The sequence below is a fragment of the Rhagoletis zephyria genome, unplaced genomic scaffold, assembly GCF_001687245.7.
Source record: "Rhagoletis zephyria isolate East Lansing unplaced genomic scaffold, Rhagoletis_zephyria_1.1 Rzeph_scaffold_00606, whole genome shotgun sequence".
Taxonomy (NCBI): Eukaryota; Metazoa; Arthropoda; class Insecta; order Diptera; family Tephritidae; genus Rhagoletis; species Rhagoletis zephyria.
The window spans coordinates 125,806-137,391 of NW_016157690.1; the positions used below are offsets into that span (position 1 = coordinate 125,806).

The window sequence follows — 11,586 nt, forward strand, 5'->3', positions numbered from 1 at the left end:
TTTCATTTTTCTGCCTTTGCTATCAAGGCCTATTGTTCAATTATATCACTTACACCAGAGGTGGGCACTTTTTTGCCCGCGCAGCAGCGTTAGTGCGAGCGCGGACTAAAGAAAGGGAAAAACAGTTTACGGGAGGAAGGGTATGAAAAGTTGCGGCTGCGGTAATACTGACTTTGTGCACCATACAAAGAGCGTAAATTTTCCTCATATACACAATAAGCCATCGTTCGGACTTTGCTCCGATAGGAGTAGATTTGTTACGTTTTGTCGAAATAATTTGACTGACGCTCAACTGAAAATCTCCTCCGTTTTGTTGCATCAACAAATTTACTCTTCAAATAGAAAGGCGGTGGTGTTTTTAATAGCAAATTAAGTTATATATTACCTTTTTATCGACACGATTGTTACATTGGTGAGCTACAGCACCTTTGCACATACACTTGATTTCGTGAATAGGCCCTCACAACCACCCGATTTGAACCCGATCGAAAAAGATTGCTCTGTCTAAAGTTCTGTAATTGCGTCGTTGCCCACCGATATAACAATTGTCCCGGTAAAGAAAGAATGAAATAACTTTTTATTAATTTTAACCTAGGCATTTTAACTTTAATGGTAATTGCTCGCTGGATCAAGGCGTTTTTACACGGGTCGATTTTCTAGTAGATTTTTGTCGTTCAACCAAAATCGACCCGTGTAAATAACATCTCAATCGTAAAATATAAATGCTTTGGCTAGTCGATTTTCCAGTCNTATTTTCCAGTCTACAAAAGTCGGCCCTTGTAAAAGCAGCTTTACAGGTCTATTCTGCACGTTACCAAAAATTTTGTTACCGGAAAATTTTATTACCAAAAAATGTTACCAGTTCTTGTCACCGCGATTATAGTTACGTTGGTAATGCAGTTAAAATATTCAGCAATTCAGCTATGAAGAATTGTGGAGATTCTAGCATTGCATATTTCACGGAGCAATACTTTGTTACCATGCTTATGAGATGGTAACAAAATTTACTAAGCCAACGCGCTGCTCAGTCATACAAAGCAGCAGTATTGATTGAGTTTGCAATAGTTGGCGTTCAACGCAAGCCAGTCTCTGATTGGTACGTAAAANAGTCTACAAAAGTCGGCCCTTGTAAAAGCAGCTTTACAGGTCTATTCTGCACGTCACCAAAGATTTTGTTACCGGAAAATTTTATTACCAAAAAATGTTACCAGTTCTTGTCACCGCGATTCTAGTTACGTTGGTAATGCAGTTAAAATATTCAGCAATTCAGCTATGAAGAATTGTGGAGATTCTAGCATTGCATATTTCACGGAGCAATACTTTGTTACCATGCTTATGTGATGGTAACAAAATTTACCGTTAACGAGAGTACACAGAATTCGAAAAGGGTTTAAAATTTTACAGGAACATAATTTACCGGTTACAAAACTTTTAATACCAGCACAGAATAGACATGTTAGCCCCTTATTTAGTCCCACAATATAGTGATACGAGGAGAAATGAATTGTTGAAGATAAGAAATGCACATCTACTACGAAAACTTGATTTTTACTCCCATTTTCGCAGTCCGAACCCAGAGCGCTCGATGAAGGTCAGCTAGTGATCAGTATTGCCAAATTTTTATTTAAATAAGCACCAAAACACTGAAAATAGCGGAATTTTCCCCAAAAAAAAACACCAAATTTGTGTTGCTGTGTTTAATGGTATTTTTGCATATAAAGCAGCATGTTCAAATATTTTAAGTAATCACGCAATGTCACTTGTAAATATTTCCAACTATGCGCAATTAATTAATTTAATTAGCAAAATTTTTTTTTACTCGTAAAACAATTTGCAAAACTTTACTTGGTTTCTCTAGCGGCTTCATTTTCATGCAATTGCTTACTTTTGTACAAATGCGCACACCCGGCTAATTAGCAGAATATTCTATAAATTCCGTTATAGAGACTGTGTGAAAATATTGCGTTTAGATTATCTGGGAGCATATTATNAATTTTTGTTTACTCGTAAAACAATTTGCAAAACTTTACTTGGTTTCTCTAGCGGCTTCATTTTCATGCAATTGCTTACTTTTGTACAAATGCGCACACCCGGCTAATTAGCAGAATATTCTATAAATTCCGTTATAGAGACTGTGTGAAAATATTGCGTTTAGATTATCTGGGAGCATATTATCCAGAGGAGAAGCTCGGCCAAACACTAACATATGTGTAAGTCAACGGTTAAAGTTTTCCGTACGTTTGGAATGAATAAATGAATGAACACAATAAATACAATGTCACCATAGAATCACGTTTTTATTATTGCCTTGAAAAGGGCACCAAAAACGAAACAAGCGCTAAACTAAAAAAATTTCGCGTTTTAATTCCCCAAACGCACTTAATTTATTGCGAAAGGCACAAAGTTGGCAACAGTTATAGCGATGTCAAATTTGCTCATATACATTCGTTTTTATTGAGTATTGTCTCGGGGAAAAATTATTGTCCGTTCCTACTTGAGAGAATCCATTTTTATGTGCCGAGTCGTAATTTTCGTCGCTTTGATGTCTTTAAGCTTGGGTTAAGCAGAACGGTTTATGGTGCAAACGCACTAATAAACAGAACCTTATCGGACTACAACTATTTCTCAACTTTGTTAGACATAGATTTTACCAATTCTAGTACAACCGCATTAGAATTGGAAAAATACCTTATGTCCGGTCAATAATATCTGTCCAAATTCTGTATTTCTTGTATATGTAACCTTATAAACGCATTTTTTAATTAGCTACTTATTATTAAGACTGTTCTGTTATACTTAATTATACTCTTAATGTCTGTTGAAACATTATTTTTGTTATTAGACATAAATAAATATTTTTAGTATAATAAAGTGCAAGTTTCAAGTGACTGTAAAATAGCCCTGATTTTTTAATTTTTTTTATTGACGGTGCCCCCTTCATGTTTGCCCATGATTTTGTCCTGATCTAGCCCGCGAAATGGGCTCGCTTGCCCGTATGGGCTTTTGTGCCCATGTCTGCTTTAGCGTAGTTAAAAATATATTCGGGTCGCTATGATCATTTACGTACTTGTAGAATGAAAATTGGATTGTAATTACTTTAAGATGAACCGATTCACAGGTTAGAGGTATGTACATCATGTTTATAAATATAAAAGGTAATGTCATTATTTATAAAGACTAAATTTAACATTCTACTTAGGTCGTTTACAATATCGTTTATTTGAAATAAGTCAAAAGAATATAATATATAACAAAGTAAGTTTTCAGCATCCTTTTTAAATGTAAAAGGAGTTAAAATGCCATCTTCAGGATTTTTTAGTCATTGAATAGAACCCAAATAAAAATCGCCTAGAATGCATGGCGTTTGATAAGGTTGTAGAGTCCAGAGGTTGCGGTGCGGTGTTCGTGGGTGTGAAATGTCGTGTTATAGTTAGCTCCGCGAAGTTTTTAAATTTCAGCGGTTTTTATTAGCTTAACGCGATTTCAAATGCAAATAGCGATTCATATATATAATCGGAAAGTGAATTTTGCTAAATAGCAACGTGATAGTGACACTAGTTTAAGCAAATTAAATTAAATTAAAATATACTTTGACTAGGAAGAAAACGGTGAAAGTGAAGAGAGTAGTCATAGGCGAAAATGCGCGCAGCAGCAGCTTCGTGTTTTATATCTAGTAAACATAACACATACATACAAACACAAATAACGAATTGTGAACCATAATAAACACAAGTGTCGATAACACCGTTCGACAAGGCTTGGGAGGTCGTCAAATAAATAAAAAACACTCAAAAGTGCAGTGAAGTGTCAGTCAAGAAAATGGGTGACTGCCGTAAGTGCAAAGCCCTAGTACGCGGTGAGAGTGGAATCCACTGTGAAGGTATATGCGGCAAAGTGTTTCACTGGGCAAAGAAATGCTCTGATCTCAATGAGTACAGTAAAAAGTACTTGCGGACAATGCCTATGTGCGCTTTATGTGTGATGGTTGTCTCACATATATGCATAATATTGATGCAAGAATGATAGAATACAAGATTGCGCCAATGAGAGAGAATTTTTGAGCGTAATTTTTGCGTGACGTCATCTTGGTGCAATTGCGAGAGAAATGCAAAGCGCATATAAAAATATATAAACAATGTATGTTAATATTACATGGCCCAGTTTTGCAGGAATCAATAAATATACAAAGATTGATTAATTAGGAACACGTAGCAATAATTTTGGACATGTAGCCCTTTAGGTAAGTACGATTTCTAGCATATGAAAAAATGGATGTATTAACAGTGTTTGCAATTTCATGTAGGAAAGGAAGGTGTGCAGCAAAGTAAATTTTTGGACTCGCCATTGTAAAAAGCCATGCAGAGTGCATATTTATATTTGTGGACGGTAGCCAACCACCATAAACTCCACAGCTGTTGACTCCACAGCTTTTATTTGATGACTTTTGTACCATTTCCGAGAGGATGTATGAGTGTGGCTTCTTTGGAAACAAATATTCTATGTAAGTAAAACATAATTTAAGCTGAACTTTTAAATGTATGATAATTTGGGCACTGTTTTGTATTAGGTACGTAACAGTGCGGTAAGATGCCGCTTGAATTAGCGCCTGGCGACCTTATCCACTGGTGCATTTCTTCATACCAGCACCAAAAAGAATCAGGTACTAACAAAAATAAATAGGTAGTGAAGTTCCTGTATCTTTTTACTGTAGAAACTGCTTTTGGATGTATGCCAGCAAACTAAACCAGCAACTGTCTACATTCACCATGGAAATGTACCTACTACAATTCACCAAGGAAAGGCCAACATGGTTCCATGTAGAAGCTCATAGTTCACTCACATAGCACAAAGCCCGATTTGGTGTTTAATGCATCTCCTCGCCGGCAGAACTGATTCCACTTTTTCGCCAGGTTTGCGTCCGTAGGAAACGAAAAAAAAACTTATATCGCTCGCATTCCTTTTGTTTTCACTATTAGACTTTGCCACTGCACACTTCGTTTTGCTTTGTAATGTTTCAAAAATTGTTTAAAACCACGCAGAAATATTAACACACAAATATTAAAATGGTTATTTGGTTTTTTCGTATGCTCACAATCAAAAATTGCACCAAGATGACGTCACGCACACAGCTGATTCTGTCAAAATCACAAAGAGCGGATTAGCGGTACCGCGATTGGCGCAATCTCTATTTCTCTCAATCGTGATATTGATGAGGTATTGCGAAATATGAATATCTCTATAGAGAATAATAGTAAATACATAAAAGAGTGTAAAGACGACTTTCAAGAGTCGCAAAATATGCAGGCTAAAGAGCTAAAGCTCCTTTTAGAAGCAATAGAGAGGAAATTCGGTGAACGTATAGATGCAATGCAGAGAGTTCAAAAAACATGCGAAACGAGCATAGCTGAGGCCAATAAGATGAAAGCTGTAGCTGAGGATGTGAAAAAGCATAGCCAAGATCTATGCGAGGCTATGGAACGAAATGAGAGTGAAAGTAGAAAAAAATGTGAATAAAAAAGTCCGTAAGTGAGTTGAAGGCCTCATATGCTGAGCGTTTAAAAAGCGGAATAGTGAATCACAAAGAGCCGAAAATAAATAAAGAGAAACCGTTGATCATAAAACCGAAAGGGAAGCAAAACGCGATGAAAGCAAAAGAAGACCTGAATAAGAATGTTGATCCGTCGGATCTAAAAATAAACAATGTGCAGGGTAGGAAAAGTGCAAAGTACAATCGTTATTCAAAGCGAAAACGAGTCTGAGCGCGATAAAATAGACTGCAATTGCAAATAAAATGAGTGACCGCTATGAAATTAGAGTGCCGAATAGGGCTAAACCCAAGTTTATGGCGTTTGGAGTAAGCTTTAAATATGAAAGCGAGCAACTTGCAGAAATTACACAAAATGAATGTTTAAAAAGTGCTGACTTTAAAATTATTAAATACATTGAAGTCAAGAAAGATAAGTCTAGATACTATAATGTGCTCATAGAAACGGACGTTGATACGTTCTCGGCAGTGCTCAAAAGCGATAAAATTAATATTGGGTGAGAGAAATGTAGAGTCCAAGTTGGTATGGGTGTGTCAGTCTGCTACAAATGTAAGGGCTTCAATCATATAGCTACGAAGTGCAAGGATGAAGAGGTCTGCCTAAATGCTTGGGTAATCATAAAACAATGGAGTGTACAAAGGAGCAAATAAACAAGTGTAGCAATTGCATTCGTGGAAACCAAAAATTTAATCTAGGGCTGGACGTGAACCACTTGACAACTAACCGACAGTGTCCTGCAAGGCGCATCCATACAAGGTGGTGGCAATTGCTTATAAGTAAAAGTCCCGTGTATTTTGTTATTGCTTTTTGGTCCAGGAGGATGTCAAAACGAAAGGGAATAGGAGATCATTTTCGTCATTTCGTTTTGTTGACATCCTAAAGTTGCGCCACTTCGTCTTCGATGACATTCTCCTGTAATAGTGTAGAGACAAAAATATCCAATCAGCTGATCAATCAACACCACCTTGTATTTCCTGTATACATGAAAAAACTAGAGCATGAGAGAAACAGAGCCAGCTATTAACAATTACAGTCAGTTAATAGGAACCCTGGCATGGAGTTGAAGGTTCACACAGTACATGGTAAATACCATTATTATCGCAGATTTTAATATAAACCTGAATATAATGTCCACAAATAGTAAGAAACTGAACGAGATATTCGCCCACCAGGCAATGAAACAGTTAATTAACTTTAATACTAGGGTTACTGAATATTCCGAAACACTAATCGACTTATTGTACTCGAACGCTAAGGAAGTTTCATGTGAAAAAGCGGAGGAACGTAGAATATCGGATCATGAAACTATAAGGTTCAAATGCGATATAAAAAAACAAGGCCCTATCAATAAACTGTCTGAAATAACTTCGTGGGATGGGAAGAGCCCAGACAACCTCATAAATCTTTTGAGACAATGCACCTTCGCTGACCAGAATAGTCTCAGTCCTGATGGTTTGCTCGAACATATTAATAATTGTTTGATTTCGAGTATGAATCAACTAACTTCTCGTATACAAAAGCGGGTCTAAATCAGAAATAAATGTTATGACAGACAATTGACTGAAACTAATAAAGAAAAATTTAAGTTATACCAAAGGGCAGTGATCACTGGTGATTGGGTAGAATACAATGAAATAAAGAAAGCGTATAAAAAAATTATTAGAATTAACAAAAAAACAACAATAAATACAGGTAGAAGCCAAAATGACGTTGCTCTCATTAGAACCAAACCCTTAAACTTCAACTTGGTGTTCTTTTATTTCCTATATTTCGTTAAGCTTTAAATGTCATGTCGTTTGTTTTCTTTAATGCATGATAAAAACATAGCAAGGTAGAACCGTTCTCTCAATTTGTCGGCCATGATTTTTTTTTGAAGTTTGCCAACATTTTAAAATCATATAAAAGTGAAAATAAAAAATTGAAATTGTTCGAAATTGTTGTTGCTTGAGATTGAAAATGAAAATGTGTGTGTGAGTTTGTGAGTAAATTTAAAAATTAAATTGTTTGGAAACGTCAAGAATTTTAAAAGTGACTCTCAGTGGTTCTACCTTACTATATTTTTATCATGCTTTAATGTTCGTTAAAAACAAATTTTAATTAACATTTGAATTTTTGTAGTGTTGTGCGGTTTATACTTAGTGTATGTGTTAAAAATGCAACACCTGAAGCGTTGTTTTTATGTGGTGTTAAATATAAATCAGATACCACTAATATTTTTAACGTGCCTCAATGTCCTTCGCGTAAGGAGCGTTGCGAAAGCAGCTGTGGGACAGAGCTGCAGCGTCTTGCCTTGCTGTGCGTTAAACATTTTAAAGCAGCAGAATTTATAAATGCACCTGGAGGTACAGGAAAGGCACGTTTGATGCCAAGTGCTGTTACTATGACTCTTATGCCGGAAAGTCCCTCCAACAACACTGCAACTCATAAATCAAAAACAGAAAACAACAAACAAATTAACAAATTTTAACTAAAAAATTTTAACTTAAAAATAAATAAATAAAATTAAACTTCAAATTTACTTAAAAACGTCAACCAGTGAAATGTAATTTTTTATTTTTCCTTACACACGCTCATTTTTATTTTTACTCTCCCTAAAACTTCGACTTTTGAAGGTTTGCGTCAAATTGGCTTCTACCTGTTTTTATTGTACCATGTGTGGAAACATTTGAAGAATTTTGTCAATAATACAGATCACAAGGAAAACATCAAAGAAGTTTTAATCAACGTTAAAATACACTGAGGAGCAAAACCGGAACAGTAATACATAATGAGCATTTTCTTGCAATATATTCGGAATTCACATTTCCAATGTTTATTTCATCAGAAGACCTTAAAAACAATAATTAATACAAGCAGATAAAGAAGAAAATTGCGAAAAAACGTAGCAACTAGATTGTTCCAGGTTTGCACCCGATAGAAAATTGTACCATTTGCTTGACTTTTAATAAATTGGCCATAACCAATTTGAATATTTTAGCTTTTATGGTCATCTTGGGATACTTTCGCACAGGTTTTAGACGAAATCTGTTGAGAACGCGCACCGATTTTCCTCAACGCCATGCCTAAGGTATTGCATGCGATTGGGCGAATTTTCGCAATTGAAGTGGCATTTTCAAACAATTCCATAAGTTTTCTGTTGAATCAATTCTGGGCTTTACGCAGGTCACTCCATGATTATAAAAACTTGGGATTTATACCCCAGTTTCAGAGGATATTTCTGATCATTGTCCTGTTAAAATTGATAAAAACCTGCGAAAAATATCCTCAGAAATTGCCAAATTCTTTGAAAATGTTCATTTGTTGTCTCTTTTCTTTTTACCGTCGATTTTACCACAGTTCTTACTCCCTAAGGCGTAACACGGCCCTACATCATTAAATGTACACATACAAACCTAATAGTTTAAATATTTTGGGACGTTAGGCGTATCCCTGATGCAGGTGCACAGCACTTGAACCAATATTCCGACTTAAAACGTTTAATTTTATCCTCAGAGTTAAATAATTTAGGGCCGTGCCCTAATTAATAGTAAATTTTGGTGGAATAATGTGGTCGTTTATGAAGAACTTGTAAATTCCCGCTTCAAATTAATACCATCCAATGTTTTTTCTTAGTAAAAATGCGTTTCTGACAAAAAAATTTTCTGGATGTCAAATCAGGCTTTCTCCTCTTTATCTTTGTGCTGCAATAACTTGTTCCCATGTCTTACATAATGTCCAGTTACTTGCTTTGTGGTGAAAAAGCAGTAATTTTTGATTTTGAATCAAAGTTTTTTGGTATTCAGAGACCCTCCAATATGCCTAGCCTAGCAAATTGCAATTTTTTGTGGTCTCTTGATCTTGCAGACTGAGGTCCGCCCTTTTATCGCTTGTTTAGATAACCATAAAACGGACATTTGGCCGATATGATTTCTTTCTTTATAGCGTAGCCTTTCTGACCGTTTTGCAAAAACTTTTAATTTTTTTTTGCTTGGGTTGTGCACTTAAAGCACTCACAGCGAAAATCCCACGCGCCTTGATTACGAAATTGCAGGAAATGAGCCAGAATTCCTCTTTGAATTATAAAATTCAGCAAATACTAAGAGGGTGCAAAACTGGAACAATCCAGTTCATTTTTGTTTGGTCATTTTTTTCTGAGTTTCCATATGCGAATCTTAAAATTGTTATGGTCAAATGTTTAGTTAAACATCGGTAAGTTTGAATTACCATAAAGTAAATAAACTGAAGAAGTACATTACCACCTACTTAACTTTCCGTTCTATTGTTCCAGTTTTGCTCTTCAGTGTATATAGAAATAGAACTGAAATCGCTGACAAGGTAAACAATTTCTTTGTTGATAGTTTCATAGATATTAATAGGAATATAGAAAACGTTAATTATGATCCGATTCAACAGGAATCAAGGGACCTTTAAATTTTGTGAGATTAGTACAGATGATATTATCCATATAGTGAAGAAGTTCAAGATAAAAATTGGTGGAAGTAATTTATTATCCGAGGGTGTAATCAAAGACTCCGTTGAATACATGGGTCACTTTTATGCCCTATTAGTAAATAAAAGCCTTCAGTTGGGAATAGTTCCGACAGAATGGAAAACTTCGACCATTGTCCCAATAAAAAAAGGTCAAAAACACCATAAAATCGGAGGAACTCAGGTCAATAAACACCCTTCCCAACTTAGAAAAAATACTGGAAACGGTTATAAAAAATCATATATGTAATACTTCTATATTGGCAGTAAGCTAACTTCTCAAAGTGTAAGTATTCCGAAATCAAAGCGAGACAGTCTAGTACTGTTTTTGTCAATGTATTGTGTACCTGAGAGCTGTTTTTGTGTATGTGTTGTGTACATGTTTATTTATAAACGTATGTGTTCCTTTTCTTTCGTACGTGTTTATTGATATATCTGTACTGTAGTGTTTTCGGACGGTACTAGCTCTTACTGCCAATATAGGAGTATTACATATATGTTAAAAACCAACCAATAAACTATATTGAATCTAATAAAATATTCATTAAGGAGCAGTCAGGTTTTAGGGCTAATCACTCATGCGAAACAGCGCTAAACTTGATATTATCACAAAGGCAGGAGGACCTGAATTCCAAGAAGACTATCTTGGCGGTGTTTGTGGAGCTTAAGAGAGCCTTCGAGACCATCGACAGGGAAATAATGCTAAAAAAACTCGAACATATCGGTATAGAAACTTACATGGTTCCGTAGTTTTCTTTTTGATAGGAAGCAACAAACGGTGATTGGCACAGCTCTATTCACAAAGGTAGCAGTAGATATTGGTCTACCACAAGGGTCGGTGTTAGCTCCAATACTCTTTAATATTTATATCAACGACATAAACTCAGCATTGAAGTATTGTAAGGTTGTTGTTGTTGTTGTTGTTGTAGCGGCTACAACAACCCCGCCCAGATCGGTTGGTATCTCAGTCGTTGTCGTCAAGTTCCACTAACGGCAACCCTAGGAAGCGTGCAGCTTCTGTGGGGTTTGTCCACAGGGACAAGGCCGTTAGGGTTGTCGGGTTTTCCGGGCATGCGAAGAGATGTTTCGAGTCGTGTGGGGTCTCTCCGCATGCCGGACACTCATTCGGCACATCCTGATTCAACCTACTCAAGTAGGAGTTCAACCTGCTGCAGTAGCCGGAGCGAAGTTGAGCGAGTGTTGTGCGTGTCTCCCGAGGCAGATGAAGCTCCGTCTCGTCGATGTCCGGGGGTGGTATGCCTAGAACGGCATTCACAGGTCTAGAGTCTACATAACTCGAGACTGAGTCCCTGTGAATGCCGTTCAGGGCCTGTCTGTAAGCTGTCGGGTCCAGAGGTTGCTTAATGAACCTCTGGACTTCGTCCGTCAGTTCATATAGATGCCTCCTGACGTGCCTAGGCGAGGGCTCCTCTGCAAGCAGCTGTCTGCTTGGGTGGCCACTTCTGTGGCTCCCGATCAGGAACTGCTTGCAGAGCATTATATTATGCTCCTTTACCGGGAGCATTTGCGCCTCGCCGTGCAGGTGGTGTTCAGGCGACATCAAGAGGCATCC

The 11,586-nt window shown here is 36.7% G+C and overlaps 1 protein-coding gene and 1 long non-coding RNA gene across 2 annotated transcripts in view; both read right to left on the reverse strand.

Moving 5' to 3' along the window:
* Positions 1–11,586, reverse strand: part of Stt3B (catalytic subunit 3B of the oligosaccharyltransferase complex) — a 146,777-nt gene that overhangs the window by 112,578 nt on the left and 22,613 nt on the right. The gene's annotated exons all lie outside the window — the stretch shown is intronic.
* LOC108360683 (uncharacterized) lies at positions 6,411–7,342 on the reverse strand. The gene is made up of 3 exons (XR_001847166.1): positions 7,228–7,342; positions 6,882–6,887; positions 6,411–6,422 (listed from the first exon to the last, which is right to left on the reverse strand). It is a non-coding gene; the product is annotated as an uncharacterized LOC108360683 (long non-coding RNA).